Here is a 22529-nt window from a genome sequence, read left to right as displayed (position 1 = left end):
GTGCTGCAGAATCTTCTGGGATGCCTTAGAAAATACCTAGCAACAGTCATTCCAAAAATTTGGAGGTATCCAAACCACAGGTACATCCTGTCTGAAGAGACCTTATTGTGACTCTTCAAATAGATGATCAGAGTTCATACCTTGTTCCCCAACTACTTCCTTTACCACATTTAGCCTGTGCATAAATATCCTCATTCCCAGTGTGGGATCCCTCCCCTGGCTTCTTTACAGCTTGCTTTTCCATTATTCCTAAGCAGGAACATACACTAGATTCCTTTGACTGTGAAGGTATGAGTCTATATTTTTAGCTTCCTTCTTCCAATGCCTGAATGTCTGCACAGGGATTTCTGAGGATTTGTTTTATTAGTCATGCATGTTATTTATATCATTCTATGGTTTTCCCTGTGGTTTTCATACACTACGGTTTAAAATATTCTGACAAAAAATGGATGAATAGTTGGGGAAAAGTTTGCAATTTTCTGTCCAATCTGTTTGATCATTGCCTGCTTTTCTTTCCTGGAAAATGAGCTGGCTAATTCTTTGCAGGCTGTGTTCCAGAATCAGCTCTTGAGAAAGAGACCCTGTGTCATATCCAGGAAGTCCTAATAAATCAGCATCTGAAAACGATAGCATGCAGAAGTGTGGTATACATGAGCCTTTAGAAAACTGCATGAAAAAGAATAATTTACCTGCCAAATCTCAACAAGTTGAAGTATTCTTGACTGGTACTCTTTTTGACTGTCAAGATCTTCACAAATTGTCCTTCATTTCACTGTTGTAAAATGCCTCAAGGAAACAGAATGAGCACCTTGGATATCTCTTGCTTCACCAATACCAAACAACTGAGTTTCCTCAAAGAGGTTTCTCAGAGGACAACAGCAGTATTAGAAGAGATTGAACATGCTGCCATAAAATCTTGCCTTAAACTTTGTGCTGTTGCACGCCCCATCAGGAGGTTATTGGCAAGATTGTGGGGATTCATACAAGGTGATGCGAGAACGTAATATTTATACTGTGAATACAGCCATTGACTAAATCTGAATTCCAAGAAAAGAGAAAAAGACTACATAGATCATTGGAATATGTATGTTAAGATACAGAAAAAGATAATGAAAAGCTAGTGATCAATTCAGAATTCATAGACTTTAACAGCTACTGTAGAGTTTAGGATCAGATGCCATGTTTTAGCCATTTGCTGTAACTACTTTTATGCTCCATGATTTTATATTTTGCTTAGAACCCACATACTAAGATGAAAACTTTCTTACCTATCTCCTAGAAAAAGATTCAAAGTTGATCTGAAGAGAGTACATGAAGAATTCACTATTAGATATTTTTTCCCCTTATATGGACTTATATTTTACACAATATGTAAAAATATTGTGACTTAATTCCATCAGAAACTTGCTTGGCTTTAAATACTAGCCATATACTTCTTTTTAATCCTTTCTCTAGTATAAAGAATTGAGGAGTCAGCAGGGCTTTGTCCCATAGATATCTTGATGTTTAAGTACTGCAATCAAGTTTCTTCAGTCTTGTCCACTGCAATGAGAGATGAAGCCTGCCTCAAAGTGATTGGGCAGCCCTTTCGATTCCCAGCACAGCTGAGGCATGGTTGATAGACACAAGCAACATGACATTACAGTTCTTCTACACATGGGTAGTCCATTAATGGGAGAGTTGAACACAGTAACAATAAATAGATGACTCATGGGCTGAAGAGAAGGAAGAAAATAAAACAGAAAATTAAATTTCAGTGGGTGAATAGCAACAGATGAAAAGAAAGGAGAATGAAAATCATGCTGCTTTACTCAAAAGTTATATTAAGTTACTAAGTTCTTTAGTTCACTTCAAGAATAATTTGATTTGGGGAGAAAAATAACTTTTTGAATTTGTACCTTGTTTCCTTGTCATACCAGAATTACCTTCAAGGCCGCACATGTTCTGGATTAGAAACTACTCATTGATTCAAGACAAGGAATGGATTGTAGGCACCTCATTAATAGCAATTATTAGTTTATGAAGCTCTATCCAGGCTCCCTATTTATTATGGTATTAGTTAATGAGTTGGACTCTTCCAGCCTTCCTCAGCTACTGCTGACAAAAGGAAACAAGAGAAACACTCTTCAAATGCAACTGTCCTCTGAATGAGACATGCTTTACTTTCCATGGTTATGTGCCTGAGCAGCATCAAAAACACCTTTTGCTTTGGCAATAAAAAGTGCATGGAACTACAAGACTACTCCTTCTCCTCCTTCTCCTTGTCCCTTTCCTTTCTTCTTCTAAACTTTTTGGGTTTTGAAATCCCGTCTGATTTGCATGCACATCTAGATTACAAGTAAAACGTTGTGGGGCATAGATCTAGTCAGAGCTGATTTCTGCATCTTATACGGGAGCAAACCTCCATCATTAACACAATTCTGACTTCAAAAGATTACTCAAAAGATTATTTTCCAGGAAGATACTAAAAAAGTTCTTTACAACAGTAGATTCACTCTGTCTTTTCAAAGGGTAGCTGTTTACAGTTACAGACCATTACCCTCATAATTTCCTATTCTGTTCTGCTGGCCAAAACAATTCTAGTGTTGAAGCTATGAAGATTCACTAGTGAGATGCTAAAGGTTTATGTATGCAACTGTAGGAATATATGCATGTAAATGTGTGCATACGTCTTAATATAATTAAAGGGAAATTGTTAAAATTGTGCCTGAAGTACAGTATTCAAGGAGTGCACATACAGACAGATATATTTGTTCAGACACTTTTTCCACCTAAGGTTGAATACCAAATGATACACCTTAACCCTGAAGATTCAGTGCTAGTATAAAATGGGTCTCAGACTGATTATTTAGTTCATGTAAGCACAAATAATAAGACAAAAAAGTAAAGAAGAAATAATTTAGCATTGCAAGGAAAAGGAATGTGGCTATTTTTACTCCCAATAAGCCAAAGATAAACTTTCCTGAAATGCAAGAGAAGTAAAAACGTGACTCAGGAAGCTCTGAGACTCAGCAAAATGCATGTATTAAAAAATATTCTCTCTTGGTGCAATAATGAGTTTACTAACATATATAAAATCAGGTTGGTCATCTGGAGGCATTTATTTTTTAAACAGTATAAACCAAGTCCACATATTAAAAAAAGAAACTTTTCTGTGGATGCTGTCTGCATCCATTTGCATTTCTGTTAAAGGACACACAAACCCCTGAAGGTGATTCTTTTATGCTATGAGTTGCAAACCACTTAGAGGAAATGAAGTGCCTGAGTCCCACTCAATTGCAAGTGGAAGACTAATTCTTTAGCCCCTCTATAAAAACCAGTCTTAAAATCTTAATGTTTGAAGAAAATATTATCCTCTGAAGGCTCATATTCCAATCTCTTCAAAGTCATTATCGATTGTACTTATTCCTACCCTGAAAATACCGTCAAGTGGAAATTTGACAGGCTTGTTGAAACACAAGTTCTACAGATGCCTTCAGAGGAGTTCACATTTTATAATTATTTGCACTAAAATTATGCAAATACTGCACAAAACTTATGTGCCATCATTTGATATCTAATGTTTTAGGAGTTTGGTCAAATTCTACACCAGGAATATCTGCTCAACATTACCCTAAAGTGAGTCCTGGCTAAATGGTGAGGAACTTGGCCCTTTTTCCTTACATTCCATAATCTACAGCACTGAGATTGTCTCAGAGAACACTTCATTAAAATAAATCTCATCTTTTGCCACTATCTTGTCATTTACCTCATGGTGGGAGAAAAGTGCTGCCAAATAGCTTACTGAGCTTTGATAGGTTTTCCCACAGATATGGCTTAATTTAACATATCCCTTAGTTCTTTTCCTTAACACCATCTTGTAGATTATTCTTCCTGAGTAGTCTTTTTTTTCCTGTACCAGGAAAATGATGCATAGTGTGAAGCCATCCATCACAAGCTGGAAGCAATGTATCCACTAATGTGAAGCCTACTGCCTCCAGCTCAGTGAGCACATCATACATCTTCTTGAATGTGCCCACAGCACTTCCACTGTTGGCTGTTTCCACTGGATCTGGCTCTTCCCTGGCTGGAACAGCTCTCTGAGGTACCCCCAGGACCAGCCTGGGGAGAGGTCCAACTCCATGGCAGGGCTTCCTGCCCTATTTATCTGCTGCAGGTAAATTATATGTCCATTTCTAGATAATTCCCATTTTTCCTCACCTGCTCACATTATTTATCAACTTTATATTTTATTAGAAGTTATACCTGTCTTTGTACCCATCTCCCTTCTACTCTATTAGCTACCCAGTAAAGAACATTAAAAAGTCTGAATATTGTGTAAAGCAACAAAATATTCTCACACACCACAACTGCACACTTTGTAAATATTTTTACTTTATCAAACAACAATAATGTTCCTGTCTCTTATGTTCCCACACAATCCTCTTCAGCACTGGTCTCAAAAAGTGGCCTTCCATTAACTGTGAACTCATTTAATGGCAACTGATGGCATAAAGACATTAATCTATCTGACTACACTCACAGGAGTCATTTAGTCTGAATGCTCCCCCCTAATGACAAAATCAATAATCACCTTCTTTTAACAAGTTCATCTGTATGTGAAAGCTCTTTAATAATTTCCTCTATTTCATGTATCATTTCTTCATGACTACTCAGTAATGTGGGAATCCATAAAGTTAGAGGGTTTTTAGGAAATGGTTAAAAAAGAGTATTTAGGCCTCAGGATGTGGCCCGAAGTTCTGTTACAGCAGAAAAGTTTCCCAAGCAAGCAGAAAAGTTTCCCAAGCAGTAGACGTGACAAATAACAATAGGACTCTGTAGATGTGGCTTTAGGATGGCAACAAGTTTATTTAATGTATATCTTTAGAAGGTTACTGTGAATAGAGCTCTGTTCTTTGTCTTTTATGAACCAGTCTTTGTTTTAACTACTCTTACGTATGTTTTATAAGATTGGATGGAAAGCTTGTCAATATGTCTTGTTTTGGTGTGATTGGTTGAAATCTAAACTGAGATGGTTTTATGTTATTCCGTTTTACCCCACCTTCGGGGACATTTTCCTTTAGGCCAGCATGCTGTTAACATCTAACAATGTTCTGAGGCTGATGTACTAATAAACAAAAAAGGCTGGTCTGAATTTGTCCAGTGTGGTCCATATTTGGACTTTTTGCCGCGGCAAGTGGGTTCCTCTCTTAAGACGTGGGTTCCTGAAACCATTGGATCTATAGCTACCCTGGTGCCCCGGCAAACTGGTGCCCCGTGTGAGGACATTCCGTGTGAGGAACTTCCGTGTGAGGGATTTTTCTTTCTCTGTATGGGAACCCCGTTCGAGGACGTAGATTAGAAGAAAAAATCCTGGATTTCCCGGCCGCTGGAGACCCAAGTGTTAATCAGGAGGACTGTATCATCTCTCCCGCCGAAGCCAAGAAATTTGTAAGTAACTTTTCACGGGAGAGCGCTTGGGTAACAGGTTTTTGTGTTAAAAGAAAACAAAAATGGGAACGAACTTATCAAAAGTTGAGTGGGATGTTTTTTATCAATTAGAGACATTGTTACAAGAAAAAGGGCACTCTGAAGTTTCAAAAATTGAACTTAAAAACTTACTTATATGGGTTAAAACAAATACGCAAGATTTAAATTTACAGTCTGCCTTTACTTTTCATTTTTGGGATCAGATAAACTGGAGGATTTATAATCTAGTCACTCTTAAAAAAGATGAAAGTCTAAGAGAATTGATGCCCATTGCACGAGCCCTGATGGAATGTTTTAAACAAACTGACAATAATAAGGTGAACTCAGATTCAGAAAACCAAGCTTCTGGCTCTGTCTCTTTAAATTCCAGTAAACCTGAGACTCTGTGTGTTTCGGAGAATGTAACAAATGTTGTTTCAAATGCTGATTTGAACTCCACTGAGAAAAATCTTCCTTCTCTCTCTCTGGGAAAGAATGAGACTTTTTCGGACTCTTCGTCGCGTTGTTCTGTTAATGTAAAAATATGTGACTTTTGTAAGGGGGAAGGGACAAAATGTATTGAAAATGTAAAGGAGAGAGTGAATGTATTTCCTAAGATTGGTTGTGCGGGGACACTGAAAGCTGGTTTAGATTGTGATATGCCTGAAGAGGAAACTGAGGGTGTTTCTTCCACTCGGGAAATTTTGGTTTCTGGGGGTTCTGGGAATTCTTTTTCAGTTAAGCAAAAACCTGTTTTTTATGGTTATCGTCAATCCATAGGTACAGAGAAAGAAAAATTGGCTTTAATTCAAAGGATGGAGTCCTTTGAAAGGATGGATAACTCTCAAAAACCTGAAAAAACACGGGTTGAGTTTTTTCCTCATTGCTGTGATCCTAATTCTTGTATTTTAAAACAAAACCATGTAAGTTTAAAGCCTGGATTTGTGGATTCTTCAGCTGAGTTTTTCTTGGCAGGGAGACAATGTGAAACTTGTGGTAAAGTACCAAATTCAAGGTTAGAGCGTGGCAATGTTCCCAGAACAGGGGAACACGCCTCTGTCTCGGCCCCTTTGGGCCGGGCTTCGGAGGAGGCGTGTTGTTTGTTGGAGTCCACCCCTGCCTTTCATGGCAGGGTTCCAAGGGGGGCGTGTCGCTTGGAGGTTTCTGAAAAAAATTTAGAGGTGTGTTCTCATGATCAGGTTGGCCGGCCTCCCGGAATTGGCAGAATTCCCGGACAAGAGCACAGTGTTCCTCCTGTCAGGGCCAGAGTGACTGGAAGGTTTGGATTTAATGATTCAGGATCAGAAAATGTATTGATTAGAAGCAAAGGGAATGTTCATACTGTCATTGATCAAAATGACAATTCTGATTCTCCATTAAAATTACCGGATTGGTCATACATTAATCAGAAACTAGAAAGGGATTTGGATTTAAAGAAACAATATCTTGCCTTACCAGTGAAATATGGAAGAAATGATAGAAATTCAAAATATGAAAGACTCGATCACCATGATATAAAGGAATTACGACAGGCTTTGAAAGAAAGTGGATTTTCTTCTCCCTATTTTAATAGTGTGTTGAAAAATATTTTTAACTCTTATGATTTAGTTCCTGCTGATTGCAGGAATGTGGCAACTTTAATCTTAACCAATTCACAGTATCTACTATGGGAGTTACAATGGAAAAAGTTACTTAACAAGTTGGTTGAAAGATATGCAGATACTGATTATGCCGATTTAGATGTTGCTCAGTTGGCTGGTGATTCACCTTACAATAGGCCTGAAAATCAAGCAGCTGAACTGCCTCGGCCTGTTTTAGCAGACATTAAAAATGCTGCTAGAAAGGCCTTGCTTTCACTTGAACCTGTGGGTTCACATCTGAGCTCTTATCCACTGATCAAACAAGGTGAAACTGAATCTTATGGTTCTTTTTTGGATAGATTAACTCAAGCTGTTGAAAGGCAATGTCCAGATGAACAAGCCCGCTCTTATATCATTCAAAATCTTGCTTATGTAAATGCTAATGATGAATGTAGAAAAATTATTTTAGCTTTGCCTGATCAGCCTCCAACAGTTACACAGATGCTAACAGCTTGCAGCAGACTTATGAGTTCACAAAATGCTGCAAATTCACAGGTCAATGCTTTGGAAAAAACACTGGAACACAATTTGACACAACAAATAGATAAAATTGGAAAGCTTTTGGAAAAATATGAAAAACGTTGGGAAAACTCTGTTAATGCTGTGCAAGTAGATCCTAATAAAAGGCCTGTCTGTTTTGCTTGTGGTAAATTAGGCCACCTCAAAAAGGATTGTCGTGGAACAGCAAATCAAATTTCTATTTGCCCTCGATGCCGAAAAGGAAGGCATCTTGCTAAATACTGTCACTCACTATTTGATATTAATGGGAACCCACTGTCGTTAAACTTCAAAAACAGCGCGTTCCACCGCGCTCAGACACAAATAGTGGCACCCACTGGCAACCAGATTTCGGAACAAATGATGATGGCACGTCAGCCATTTGTCTCTCAAACAGCCCACCCCCGAATGATGCCAGCTCAGCAATTCCAAACACAAGGGTTGAATTGAGTTCCTCAAAACTAATTCATCTTTTAACTAATTTTTGCTGGGTGAATATTCCTACTGGGCTGATCAACTCTTGTCAAGAAGGACAAGATTTCTTAATTATGGGTAAAGCAAACAACAAATTTCTGGGACTGTCAATCTTCCCTACTGTTGTTTCGGTAAATTATAATGAAGAGCTGATGATTTTAGCTCTTGCATTTGATGTTCCTACGGTAATTCCACCCAACACACCTATTGCTATTGCATTTCTGGCATCTGAAAATGTGTATCCTAATAGCTCAGGTGCAGAAGTTTTCTGGGTGCAATATTTGAACAGTGACCGTCCACAACTAACTTGTAGCTTGACTCACTGTGGTCAAACAATTTATGTTACAGGAATGCCTGATACTGGTGCAGATGTTACTGTGATTTCTCACATGTTTTGGCCCAATGATTGGGATTTAGTAGCTCCTTCAGGTTCTCTTTCAGGAATTGGAGGTGCTACTGTTTGTATGCAAAGTGCATCCATGATTGACATTACAGGTCCTGAAGGAAAGACTGCAACAGTGCGTCCTTTTGTTGTTCAGAAGCCTCTCACCGTCTGGGGGAGAGACGTCCTATCCCAATGGGGAGCAAGACTGGAAGTGGGCCTGTAATGAAAACTTCGTCAAAACCTGCAACTTTGAAGCTCATCTGGAAAACCAACCATCCTGTGTGGGTCGACCAATGGCCTTTGACAGAAGAAAAGTTGAACATTCTTAATAAACTGGTAGAAGAACAATTACAGAAAGGCCACATCACTCCCACGAACAGTCCCTGGAATTCTCCAGTTTTCGTCATCCACAAGAAGACATCTAATTCCTGGAGGTTGCTACATGACCTGAGGAAAATCAATGAAGTGATTGAAGACATGGGTTCTCTTCAACCTGGACTTTCTTCGTTGCCCATGATCCCAAAGCATTGGCCTCTCGTTATAATTGATTTAAAAGACTGTTTCTTCCATATTCCACTTCACCCTGATGACGCTCCAAGATTTGCCTTTTCAGTTCCCGTTATCAACCGAAGTGAACCCGTTCGAAGATACCATTGGAAATCGCTCCCACAAGGAATGAAAAATTCGCCTATAATTTGTCAACATTTCGTTGCCCAAGCCTTGCATCCTGCCCGGCAGAAGTTTCCAAGATCCATGATTCTACACTACATGGATGATCTTCTCATCACAGCCTCTACACAGGAAGAGATGGAAGAAACTCGAGACTGTGTTGTTGCTGAAATTCAAAAAGCTGGGCTTGAAATCTCTACAACAAAAATTCAAGAAGTTTCACCTTGGAAGTACCTGGGATGGAAGATGACTGAGACGACAATAACACCACAAAAAATTCAGATCCGAACCAGAGTCAACAACCTACAAGAGTTACAACAACTTCTAGGAGAAATAAACTGGGTCAGACCGATGTTGGGAATCACCAATGATGAACTGAGTCCACTCTTCAATTTACTGAGAGGAAGTAACGACCTTACTTCACCAAGAACTTTAACCCCTGAAGCTTGTGCTGCTCTCGACAAGATCACAGAGGCTCTTCAACAAAGACAAGCTCATCGCTGCGTTCCTGAAAACCCTTTTTTTCTTGCAATTTTAGGAGAAAAGATGCAGCTTTGTGGTCTCATTTTCCAGTGGGACGCCACAGAGCAAGATCCTTTGTTAATAATGGAATGGGTTTTTCCTCCCTACAGGTTTCCAAAGACCATTTTCACAGTTTTAGAAATGATTGCATACATAATAATCAAAGCTAGAACCAGATTGTTAACTTTAGCAGGTCAGGAATTTTCAGTTATCTATTTGCCATTGAAAAAGGATTATTTCAATTGGGCAATGCAAAATTCTGATGATCTACAATATGCATTTTTGGGTTTCCCAGGTGTGTGTTCCATACACTATCCAGCTCACAAGCTACTGCAAGCAAAATTGAGTTTCAGAGAAAAACCTAAATTAAGTGAAGAACCTTTAAATGCTGTGACTCTCTTCACTGATGGCTCTGGCAAAAGACACAAGTCTGTTGTAACTTGGTTTAATCAAAAAACTAATGTTTGGGAATCTGATATACAAACAGTAGAGGGATCCCCTCAAATCGTTGAGCTTGCCGCAGTAGTTCGAGCATTTCAACTTTTTCCTCAACCTCTTAATTTGGTCACAGATTTTGCTTATGTTGCTAATGCTAATGTTCAATTTTAAAGGATGTTAGCAATGAGACTTTACATCGTTGGCTTTCATGTCTTTTTACAACTTTGCAATATAGAACTAACCCATATTTTGTTTCTCATATTAGGGCTCATTCTTCACTTCCTGGATTTTTAGTGGAAGGAAACGCAAGAGCGGACAAGCTGACAATGGTCATTTCTAACACATTGGCAAACATTTTTGAACAAGCAAAATTGAGTCATGCCTTTTTCCACCAAAATGCCCAAGCACTTATGAGAATGTTCCAAATTACTAAAAGTCAAGCTAAAGCTATCATTCATACTTGCCCTGACTGTCAATTGGTACAACCTCCTGTTTCTACAGGAGCAATCAACCCCCGAGGCTTACAAAGCCTACAGTTGTGGCAAACAGATGTTACTAAATATCCTTCTTTTGGTAAATTTAAAAATATTCATGTTTCCGTAGATACATTCTCTGGTGCAGTTTTTGCTTCCCTTCACACAGGTGAAACCGGCAATCATGCCTGTCATCATTTCCTGCAAGCTTTTGCTTCATTGGGTGTACCCCAAGAAGTAAAAACTGACAATGGTCCCGCATACATATCTCAAAAATTGGCCACATTTTTAAATGAATGGGGTGTTCGGCACATTTTTGGTATTCCCCACTCTCCCACAAGCCAAGCAGTCATTGAAAGAACCCATCAAACCCTAAAACGCATATTAGATCAACAGAGAGGGGGAACGGAGGTCACCCCACAGATGAGACTGAACAAGGCTCTGTATGTTTTTAATTTTCTAAACAGTTCAAGTACGGAGCCAGATCCACCAATTTTTAGACACTTTTCAAATAATAAACAGGCAAAATTAAAAGCACATCCTCCTATTTTAATTAAAAACCCTGACTCTGGACAGATGGAAGGTCCGTTTCAATTAATAACGTGGGGCAAAGGGTATGCTTCTGTCTCCACAGGTGCTGGAATCAAGTGGGTTCCTGCCAAAAACGTCAAACCATATCGTACTTCAGAACCTGCAGTCGAGCCCAGAACCGAGGAAGCAAGTACGCAGACGTGAACCGAATCGAAAGATCCCGGGTCTCGCTTGACATCTCTTGTGCCTGACGTTCTTTATACATCGGTGGAACCCATGAACTCTGAATTTGTGTCAATGTTGTTTATGAGTATACTAATTGAATGCTGAATGTTTGTTCAACAGTCTTAATTTTTGGCGAAGGTTTAAGTTAGAGATTTTGTGTAGAAAAAATTCTGCCAAGACTTAGTTCATGAAAGAGATGGAGCAAGTTCAAATAGTATATTTGTCTTGCTTGATTTTAATTTTTTTTTGTCGTGCAGATTTTCCTGTGGATCAACCGAAAACAAATGTTTGGGTGACCTTAGCCAAGGCTGCCGGATCAGATACTATATGTCTATCAAATTCAGAACCAGAAAAGCCTTTTTCAACCTGTTTGGTTGGTGTGCCAGTGAAAGAGTTGCCTTTGGTCAAAAAACAATCCAATGGTAGGCCAGATGGAATTGACAATGGAAACAATCCTTCTTTCAATTGGAACATTTGGTCCAAAAAACTTCTCAGGGCAACATCTGAACCTCAAGAATTGGAAATCCTTGGTTCTTTGACCATGGATTTTTGTTTTACTTTTATGACTCGTGCCTGGCGAAAAGGTGATCCCCCAAAGTTTAGTGTTACTCCTCATTATTTTGCATATAAAAATTTGAGTTTTTGGTGTAATGTTTCAAATAGTTGGGATGTGTTTCCGGAGACGGATCAATATCCACGGCAATTGCCGAAAAAGTATTAGTTCATTTGCGGAGACAGAGCTTAGCAAGGTATTCCAGCTCACCTTAAAGGTGGTCCTTGTAGCATTGGTATGCTCACCATAATTGCCCCCACTGCCAAAGCAGTGATGAAAAAGAAACAAAGGAGAACGAGAGCTGTTCCTCATTATGATGAGAACTGTCAGAGTGATTTTATGCCTTAGAATGCCGCCAGAAGGGTTTCAGCAGGTATATTTTACCCCAATTGGCCTCAGCAGTGGCATTGAGACAATTAGATAAAGTTGGATGTTGACTGAGCAAACAAGCTAATGCCATATCCTCTGCAATCAGTGATATGTTGACCGATGTTGATAGTATTAGACATGCTACTCTTCAAAACAGAGCAGCCATTGATTTTCTTTTACTGGCACAAGGGCATGGTTGTGAGGAATTCGAAGGATTGTGTTGTATGAATTTGTCTGACCATTCTGAATCCATTCACAAAAGCATTCAAAAATTGAAGGATCTGACAGCCCAAATTAAAGAAGATGGAAGTTCCTGGTTGGATGATTTGTTTCAAAAATGGAGCTTCGCACCTTGGCTAAGGCAACTTTGCAAGATAGGTCTTTATGTACTAGGCGTTCTAATACTGATATGTATAGTGGTACCTTGTGTACTTTGTTGTGTTCGGCGAATGATGAACCGAAGAGTCCGTGAAGTTTTCGTCATACAAGCAGGAGATTTAGGAAATAGAAGCACAGAGAGTGTTCGGAATCTTACGAAAGCAGTAGATGAAGGTAAAGACATGAACGAAGGTTTTGAATTAAGGCCTTGGAATCGACCAGAGTTTTTTGAACAATGACTTGTAACTGTTACCAAACGTGGTTCATATCTCTTTCAAGGATGGGGTCATCACAGCATTCAGTTGCTGTGCCGTAATGTAGCAGTGCTTTAGTGCAGATAGGTCTCCAAGAGATGATAAGCAGAAATTTTACAGTAGAGCTATGAAACGCAAGTAGTAAGCGACAAGAAAATGAAAGATTCTGGGTCAAACAGAGAGGGGGAAATGTGGGAATCCATAAAGTTAGAGGGTTTTTAGGAAATGGTTAAAAAAGAGTATTTAGGCCTCAGGATGTGGCCCGAAGTTCTGTTACAGCAGAAAAGTTTCCCAAGCAAGCAGAAAAGTTTCCCAAGCAGTAGACGTGACAAATAACAATAGGACTCTGTAGATGTGGCTTTAGGATGGCAACAAGTTTATTTAATGTATATCTTTAGAAGGTTACTGTGAATAGAGCTCTGTTCTTTGTCTTTTATGAACCAGTCTTTGTTTTAACTACTCTTACGTATGTTTTATAAGATTGGATGGAAAGCTTGTCAATATGTCTTGTTTTGGTGTGATTGGTTGAAATCTAAACTGAGATGGTTTTATGTTATTCCGTTTTACCCCACCTTCGGGGACATTTTCCTTTAGGCCAGCATGCTGTTAACATCTAACAATGTTCTGAGGCTGATGTACTAATAAACAAAAAAGGCTGGTCTGAATTTGTCCAGTGTGGTCCATATTTGGACTTTTTGCCACGGCAAGTGGGTTCCTCTCTTAAGACGTGGGTTCCTGAAACCATTGGATCTATAGCTACCCTAGTGCTCCGGCAAGTTTTTCCAAAAGGAGTCTTTCCAACATGAGATCAGATTTTATCTATTCTACAATAGCTACACTAAGTTTTTGTGCATCATTCCAGTGGGCCATAATAGTTTTTCCTTTTATCTGCCAAGAATTTCAGAACCTGTTCAAATGTACTGAAAAGTCCACATCATATGTCAAATGATGACTCAGTGGGGTTATTTGGAAAGACATTTTGGAGAAGAGCAGCTCCTCGGAGTTCCATTTTAATAACGTTAGGAGTGTCCATGTCAGACACAGCGTCCTCACCTCTTACTCTTTGTCACAGGGGATGTTAACTGAAACGTTGATACAGTGATGGCCTGACTGGCCTCAAAAGCAAACTTCTGAATTTACAGTATTTGAGAGCATCCAGAATTAGGCAAGAGGAGTTCACCCATCCTAACTAAATGGCAGCAGAATCACTGTTACTTTTGAATGAGAAAGACAGCCACCTTTCAAGTTAAACTGAATTTGAGAATTACTTTCACAACCATAATTTTTCATGTCATCTCCTTATTATCCAACACTCCAAGTGGCTTTTTCACTATTTTTGCAATTACTGCTCAGTAACTGTAATCTTTGAAATGAAGTAGAGCCTTTCAGTATCACTGTATTAAGGAAAATAATAATAGCCTATTGACTGCAGTTTAGTCAATGATCCATTCGTTATTCTGTCTTAAAGTCTTCCGGAGTTTGAAAAATAATATATTTAATTATCTTAAAAGTCAATATAAGCACAAATGAGGGACTGCAATGAACCAAAGTTGTTACGATAATTAATGTAGTTGCGAAAACAGGGGATCAAGCTGTTCACCCCACACTTTCTTAGCCACCTTTCCCAGGCTAATAGTCTGTACAAAGAATCAGATATAAACCCACAGTAAAGTTTTGCTCCTCCAGAGATCCTTAGCTTTAAATGTGACATGAGTGCACATTCTACACAGATGAAACAGGGTAATAGCTATCTAAAGTGCCAGCGCTCATTTAAAAGGTGAGATATGATACCTCATATACTTGGTAGGTGAAGTAGTTTTGTTGCATACTTCACTTTAAATGTCAGGCACCCTGATCAGATGATAGAAGAGACAGATTGTGCATAAAAGTTAGTGTCTTAATTAGATCATCCACTCCTATATCATGGTTCAGTTACTTCCCATGACATATTCCAATCCTGATTTTTTAGTTTAATATAATTATTTTTCTGAGAGTGGAAGAACAAACTCAAGAGAGTTAAAAATCAAACTAATGAAAAAAGTAATGGATAAAGAATCAAGACATAAATCTTCATTTTCCCCTCACAATTTGCTTTGAGAGGACTTCCAGCATCAACATACCACATGAACCACTGAGAGGTCAGTTTGGACAAAACTGTTTGAACTAGTAGGCTTACATGGGAGGCCTTGTTGATTTAGTAGTCTAGTACTACCAGGTGCAGACTGGCAGAGAAAAACATGTACAACTGACCTTCCACCTCACCTCAGAAAGAACATCACTCATCAGCAGCCACACATTTCTGTTACCTCCTGCAGTCATCTGATTCAGACTAAAACATTCACTTGGCTTTCAGACAAAAATGGGAAAGACAGAGTGTTCAAACACAGCATGGTCCTAAGCATTCCCCAGTCAGACAGACACTGAAGCTTCTTTTCATGTTCCTGCCTTTTTAAAAAGCAGCATGCAAACAGCAGTTCTGTCTCATTCCAAAATCTCAGGACTGCATTCGTTCATCCTAAAATAGCTATAACTAATACTTATCTCACTTAAATTGTGAGATTGCTTTTGTATTTAAAATTATGTCTTTTAGCCATAAAAGCTTTTTAAAAAGCAACTCAATAAAATTCCTGTCTTTTTCACACAGAACCAAATTATTTCTTTCTCCCTCATCCATCCTGGCAAAAGCAAGGGCAATGAATCTTTAGTGCATTTTTACTCACATAGGCTATTCCAGCAACTGTTCAGAATATTTATCTCTGGGTTAACTATATCTTCAGAATAACTTAAATCAATTTTTGAAATTTCATTTTCCCCCAGGGAAAAATGTCTGTCTTTCAAGGTAGTTATGTAAATACAAAGTTATAAAATTATTGTTTTAAGGATGTTTAATTGTTGTTTCTTTAACTGGCCATGAATAATATTTTGATTTTAGGTATTTATCTTCTATTGCAGTACTATGTTTGGCACAATAACTATCCATCAAGACAACAAGCCAGCATGTACAAACACTTATTCTGACCACGTACAAAACCTTTTTCATCTACGGGTCACAAACTTGAGAGTTTTTTTCCACCAGTGTGCCTAAGAAAGCCATATCCTATCAGCCATAAGTATGCATCTGTTGAAGAGCCCAGGCCATGGCCCCAATTGCAGGAATGTTTACAGCAGCCTTTTTAACATCCTATAGTGCATTTTAAGAGAGTGTAAGTGCTTTCAAATGATGTTCTGTTTTACCATGTCCTTATGTTTCCCATTATTCTAGTGGCAAACTTCTTTGTCAGACCATATGCCCTTTCCCAGAATACACTTTTGACTACTTTAAAGGCAACAAACCAGCACCGATATTTTGGGCCAGGTAACTGCCACGTGCTTTCAGCCTGTTTCCATTCTGCTTAACGAGTTTGTTCTGTTCAATATCACCAAATGAAAGTTGAGTTCCACCAAAGTATAAAAAAATTGGAGTCAGGTATTCTGGCTAGCATATCTCTATTTTCATTTTTTTTTTTTTCATATTATTTCTCCCATTTGATATAGTAATCATGAATTTAGTTGTGTGGCTACTCTGGAAATCAGTATGTACAAGAGGGCTTCTTCCTACAGCACAGGAATGGCATTCCCAGGTAAAAGAAAAAGTGTGTCATCTCAGGAACGTCAGCAGTGTTTAGCTGCTCTTTTAGCTATGAAGAAAGGTAAGAATTGTGGGGCAGTCCTCTGTATCATGGAAACATGGCAGGAAAGCACTAACTCTCGTGACACAGTCTAAGCCATAGACATCAGCTAACACTCATGTTATAAATGGAACCAAGATTTTGTTCTCTGCTATTGAAAAAACATGTCCTACAAGGTCTGAATAGGACTTCTGCCAGCAGGGAATAGCAGTAGTGTGAAAGCATGTGATGAAGTGGACAGCAACTGAAAGCACAGCAGCTAGAAACATCCTCTCATATCTATATGCATTACTTTCAATCCATCTGAATTCCTTTTGATCTTGTATAATGGGATTTCCTTGTATAATGGAATTCCTGTAAATGGAACACACAAATTATCTTATTTTTCCAGTTTCACAGCCTTTCATTTTCATTCTCTTGCTTCATTATAATCCAAACATTTATAGTCTATTTTTATTGCCCTATGTCTCAATTACTTTTATCTCCTATACTTAGATGAATTCTCTATCCATAACACTTTATAGGGGAAATAACCAGACTTGACCGCAGTGTTCAAAATAAACTTTTTTCTGAAACATGCATAATGACATTAGAACACCTTTAGGGCTTTTCCCCCACCCTGTTCATGACACCAAGAGTCTGTTGTTTTTCCTATTTTCAGTACTGTACTCCTGAAAGAGGCTTTTACTGAATCTTTAGGCAAAGGTTAGTAAAACATCATGGCTTTCTCTTAGCTCATAATAGAAAATCTGCAATTCTGATTACCTAAAGCTCTTTACTCACTTAAAGACTTCTTTTCTTGTTTGGCAGTCCTTTTCTGAAAATGTTCACAGGCCTTAACTCATTAAAATTTAGTCCTTCATTTTCTCAGAGTTGCATGAAGATCTTGAAGTTCTATCTTCTCTTCGTAACAAAGGTTTCCATTTTTTCATCTACATTTTCCAACACCATAAATTTAACTCTCATAACTCTGTACTTATTAAATCTTAGAGTCTCCCCAGCACTTTCTCAGAGGTATATTTAAACATGTAAGATCCAGCACTTTCATATTCAAAAATATAAGGGATCACTGCATGTTGCCTAAGTGATACTTATTCTGATTATTAAAATAGTGAAACTGCATCTTTACCTATAAGCTCCTCTGCCAGAATAGTTTTGCAGGCACTTGATAAATAGATCAGTCCCCTTTGCTTTTTTTTATGAAGAAACCAGTTGAGAGACAAATCCTTGAACACTTCAAAATACGGGGAAACTAAGGCAAACAGAGCTCCACTGTGTTCAGTGCCTGTAAAGCTAGATCCATCAATAATTTTGTCCCTGCTTCTCCTCATCAGTACAAAATGATTTTGGCTTCTGAAACCTGGATTCAATCTGTCTCATTTTAGCCACTTGAAAAATTTCAGTCTGGAAACTATCACAGAGGAGAAAATGGGTTAGTACCAGAGGGACAGTCCACATACTGAAGAGGCTGAATTGCCTTTGGACATGTCTATCAATCTTCTTCAATTACAGAGGTGCTTAAAGTTACTCAGCTCTTAGCTCAGGCATTGCAATTAAATGTCTGAAGTTAATTCTATTTAATGTGTTTCCAAACCTGATTTAAATCCATGAAAAGGCCAAAGGATCTTTCTATTGCTTTAACTGACTGTCAATCATCTCTCCATCAATACTTTTCACTTTGCCTGAGGCAGGGGAAGGGACACACTTCTCTCTACCCCATTCTCAAATGATTGTGTCAAATTGATAAATACTTTTTGATGTTTCCCTTCACTTCTATTGCAAGAACTGTAAGGATTTGCTACAATACTTCAACTCTTTTTGAAGTTCTATGCTAAACTCTGTCCAATTTCTGTGTACTGGCAACTGAGTAACCATATCAGCACATTTAGCCAGTGTCATCTTTCAGTGTTCGGTGCACATTACTCCCATTAAGCATTCTACTTTGTCTTGGCAACTCCTCTACCAATGCAACATGGAATGCTAGAAACTTTCAAAGGCGGGGGGAGGAAGCACCCCCAGGTTATTTTTCTAAAAATATTTTTCCAGAAAGAACTAATGCAGAATATGAAAATAGAATAATTTTATTTTGCAGTAGAGATGTTATTTCTTCTAAAATCCAAAATGAATCACCAAAAGCTTTCAAAGGTGACATTTAATCCATGATTTCAAATAATTTCTAAGATGGATGATGCATTAGAAAGACACTTTCAATTCCTCATGCCCTTGTAAGATTTTAATGTATAGCTAGCAGAAAATGCATTTACACAGCATGCTTTTCATAGCAAGGCTATAATTTATTGATAAAGCTTAAAAAAATATGCCTGCTTATGTCCTTTTTTTATTTGTTTATCTATTAGTAATAAAGGGAGACCGAGCCAAGCCTTATCACTTACATAAAACTGTTGGATAACATTTTTTCTAAAAAAGCAAATAACTGTAACTGCAAAATAATGAGGATACTTCAAATGGTATTAGATATTATCACAGATATAACATTTGATGTATGCACAAATTAAAGTGAAAAAACAGATCAACCCAGCTCTCCCTTCCCTCATTTAGAGAGAAGACTTCCTGTGTGTGTTCTTGGTGTTCTTGAGTCTATGGCATGGAAAACCTGCCCTTCAAACAGCTTGAGAGGTCAATCTAGGAATGAAGGTTCAAGAATATCTGATAACCCGGGGTGTTGTAATACTGACTAAGACAAAACCTTATTTCCCTACTATTCCCTACTATTCCCTACTATTCCCTACTATTCCCTATTCCCCTAATTCTTTCCTTAATGCCAGCATCTTGCTAGGTTTAACATCAGCTAAATCAGACACAGGAAGTATCTGTTTTACCTTCAGGAGAATTGAATTAAGTTTTTCTAGTCATATAATGTATTGTAATCTCATTCTTCCCACTACAGAAGTACAATCACTTAAGCATTTCTATTCAGTAATGTGAAAACTTGTATGCAGGACTATAAATTTAATTAAAGAAATAATATCTTACTATGTTAAAAGTCTAATGGAAACAAATACAAAATATAGGTCATAAAGAGATTCTCTTAAATTGGCTCCTCAAAGTCTTATGTTTAGCTACATCCTCTCTTCCCTAATGTCAACTGATCATCAGACAGCAGAAATGTTTTTCTTTTGAAAGACTCCCTTAGAGAAGATGTTCCTTTATATCAAACACATCTAAAGTATAGGATTCTGTCTCCAGATATCTGAGATTTTTGGGCTGAGAGCAGCTAAATTTACATAGACCTTTACTAGGGAAAAGTTAGTCTTTTTTAGGACTTAGTGTAAAGCCCTTCAGCTGCAAGATCAGAGCCAGGATCTTATTTATTGGGAAAAAAATCTTCCCTGAAGCATCAGGGAATTACAAATTTTGTTTTATGCTATTTTATTTTTAGCCAAAGGAAGGAAAAAAATTAAAAATTTAAATTAATAATTTTAAATTATACTTTTGTCCCAAATCAAAGGATGCAGTCTGAATTCAGATGAATAATCTCTCTTCCCTGATCAGGCTGAAGCATATATACATTAGACATGCACTTCACCTCATTCTCATTAAAGCAAGCGTCCTACTGATCCTCTTTAACAGTCCAGACAAAGCAAGATGCTGCTACTGGAATTCAGCTTTAAACCTGGATTTTTTTTTTCCCTTGAGCTAAACCTGTCTCTTAAAACAAGTTTGATTAAAAAGAGAAAAATGCTGTTATCAAAACAGAAAAGCCAAAATGTGTGTTGCTAGATTATGGATACTAAACTAAAGTACCAAATATGCTATATGGACCTTGAATTAAAGACATAAAATTCAGAAAGAGCATCAAACTCTTCTATGGCATCATCTCCTGTCAACAGAATTCAGGGTGAAATATCACACTTGCAGTCATGAATATTCATATTTCTAGTTATATGCATGAAATCTCCAGTAGTTTGTTTGCTTCTTAATGGTTCCAAATTTGTGAAGCATAATATGAAAACTCCTAGCACAAAGATGTGTTACTGGGATAAACAAATGTATTTGCTTGAGACTGTAATAAAAAGTACTATTCAAATATAATAATTGAACATGGAAATTATTTGCTAATTCCTCTTCTCAGCTGAATTAGTTTAGAATACCATTTTGATCCTAGTTTAGCCTTTTTGCCATTCCAAGACAGTGCTGTAACTTACATCAGAGAATAATTGCTCTTCCTAAGATAATGGGAATTTTTACATAGGCCCTGGAACAGTGGGTTTTAGCTTTGGTATTCTGGATTTAATCAAAAAGTAAGAAGTGTTTTCTCCAGAGATTTGCTTGGCATGCTGGATGTGTAAATCTTACAAATTACCTAATTGGCTTGGTAATTTCTTTTTTTTTTTTCTTTCCATACATATAGAAAAATCCTTCATTAACCACAAAATTACAAAGAGCACATGCATTTTATATGTGTGTGTGTGTGTGTGTGTGTGTGTGTGTGTGTACATGAATAATCTGTATTTGAGGCATCTGAAGTAGTCACATCAGTCTACTGGAAAACTACAAGTCAGGAAGAAGGTCTCTTTTCTTATTCCTTCTCTCTTTTTTCCAGTTAAAAGCTTCCATCATTCCCTTAGAATGAGTTTGCCTGCTTTTATGTGATATCACAAGCTTTTAAAACAATTTATTCTTTTACAGTTCCAGATGTAGGCTCTCACAGGTGCCAAATTGGTTGCTTTTCCTTTTTTTCCCATCTGCTCCCCCCTCCCAGTTCCTCCTGATAATTTTCTCTCCATTTGCTTTTTCCTTTGTTTTCCTTTTACTTTTTCCCTGAAATAATCAATGATTCTTCTGAGGATTAAGGTCTTTGTCATGTATTTGATTAGTGTAGGTGTAAGTAAATTGTTTTAAATAAGCAGTTAAATGGTTTTTTTTCAAACACAATCAAATTGAATAGAAATTCAGATTTGGGTTCACTTGGAGAAATACATTTCCAAAAAGGAACAATATCTTTTCAAAGAAGAATCCTTTAAGAAACCTTTAAAAATGTGTATTTATAGGTCAGAGCCTGAGTCTGTCAAATTATACCTTAATCATCCTACAAAGGAAAATAAATCCAACCACTTTTGCATGTACAATGCATTGACATGATGGGCTTTGGTCAATGCATGTGGAAACTTTCTTATTAGCCTTTTCTACTGGACAGAATTCATCTGTCCCCATAAAGGTTTTTAAAGCAGAAATGATATTTGACAGAAAAATCTTAAATAGAAGGGATGGGGCAGTAGGTGAGTAGAAATTCTGTCTTAAACTTGCCAAATAAATCTACAGTTTGATCCAACTGTGTCTGGAGTTGATATATCAGCCAGGCTGACACATCATGTATCTAGACTGCAAACGTTCCAATCTGTGTTGCCAAGCTCCCCACTGACAAGAAAGAAAACTTCTCACAGTAAGATTTAAAAATCAGAAAGGAAGGCCAATAGTTTAAATCAACAGAAATCAGCTAAGATTTATGATCTGGATTTGCATTACAATATTGTTGGAATCAACATTTTTAAATCATATTCATATCTACTCTTCAAAATCATTGTCAGCAGGTACTTCTTTTGTACCTTTACAAGGCCATGCAAAGTAAGAACCTGTTCTTTCAATAATTCTCCTACAGAAAAGAACCAAATTTGCATTATGTTACTCTTCCCTATGTGTTCTTTTAAAACCTATGGAATAAGTGGAGAGAGACACATAAGCTCTGAGTACAGAAAATACATAATCACTGAAAAACAGAAGGGGTTAAAATAGACAACTTTAGAATGCTTTTTTTGTTGTTTCATCTTTTGCTGTCTTACTTTAAAATATTTGAGCTGCCTATTTAAAAAAAAATGTAATGCAAAACTGGTTTCTTAAGAGCCAAAGTAACATTCTGGAAAGCATTTTCTTTAGTTCACTTACTAAATGAGAATTTCTATATCACCTTTAATTTATAAGTGATTCTGAAATGGGCACATTCACAAAGATCCTCGGGCTTGTTGCCAACATGCTTTGAGAGGGG

This window comes from Zonotrichia albicollis, chromosome 1 (assembly GCF_047830755.1).
Source record: "Zonotrichia albicollis isolate bZonAlb1 chromosome 1, bZonAlb1.hap1, whole genome shotgun sequence".
In the NCBI taxonomy this organism is placed as follows: Eukaryota; Metazoa; Chordata; class Aves; order Passeriformes; family Passerellidae; genus Zonotrichia; species Zonotrichia albicollis.
Note: the sequence above shows the minus strand (reverse complement) of the source record.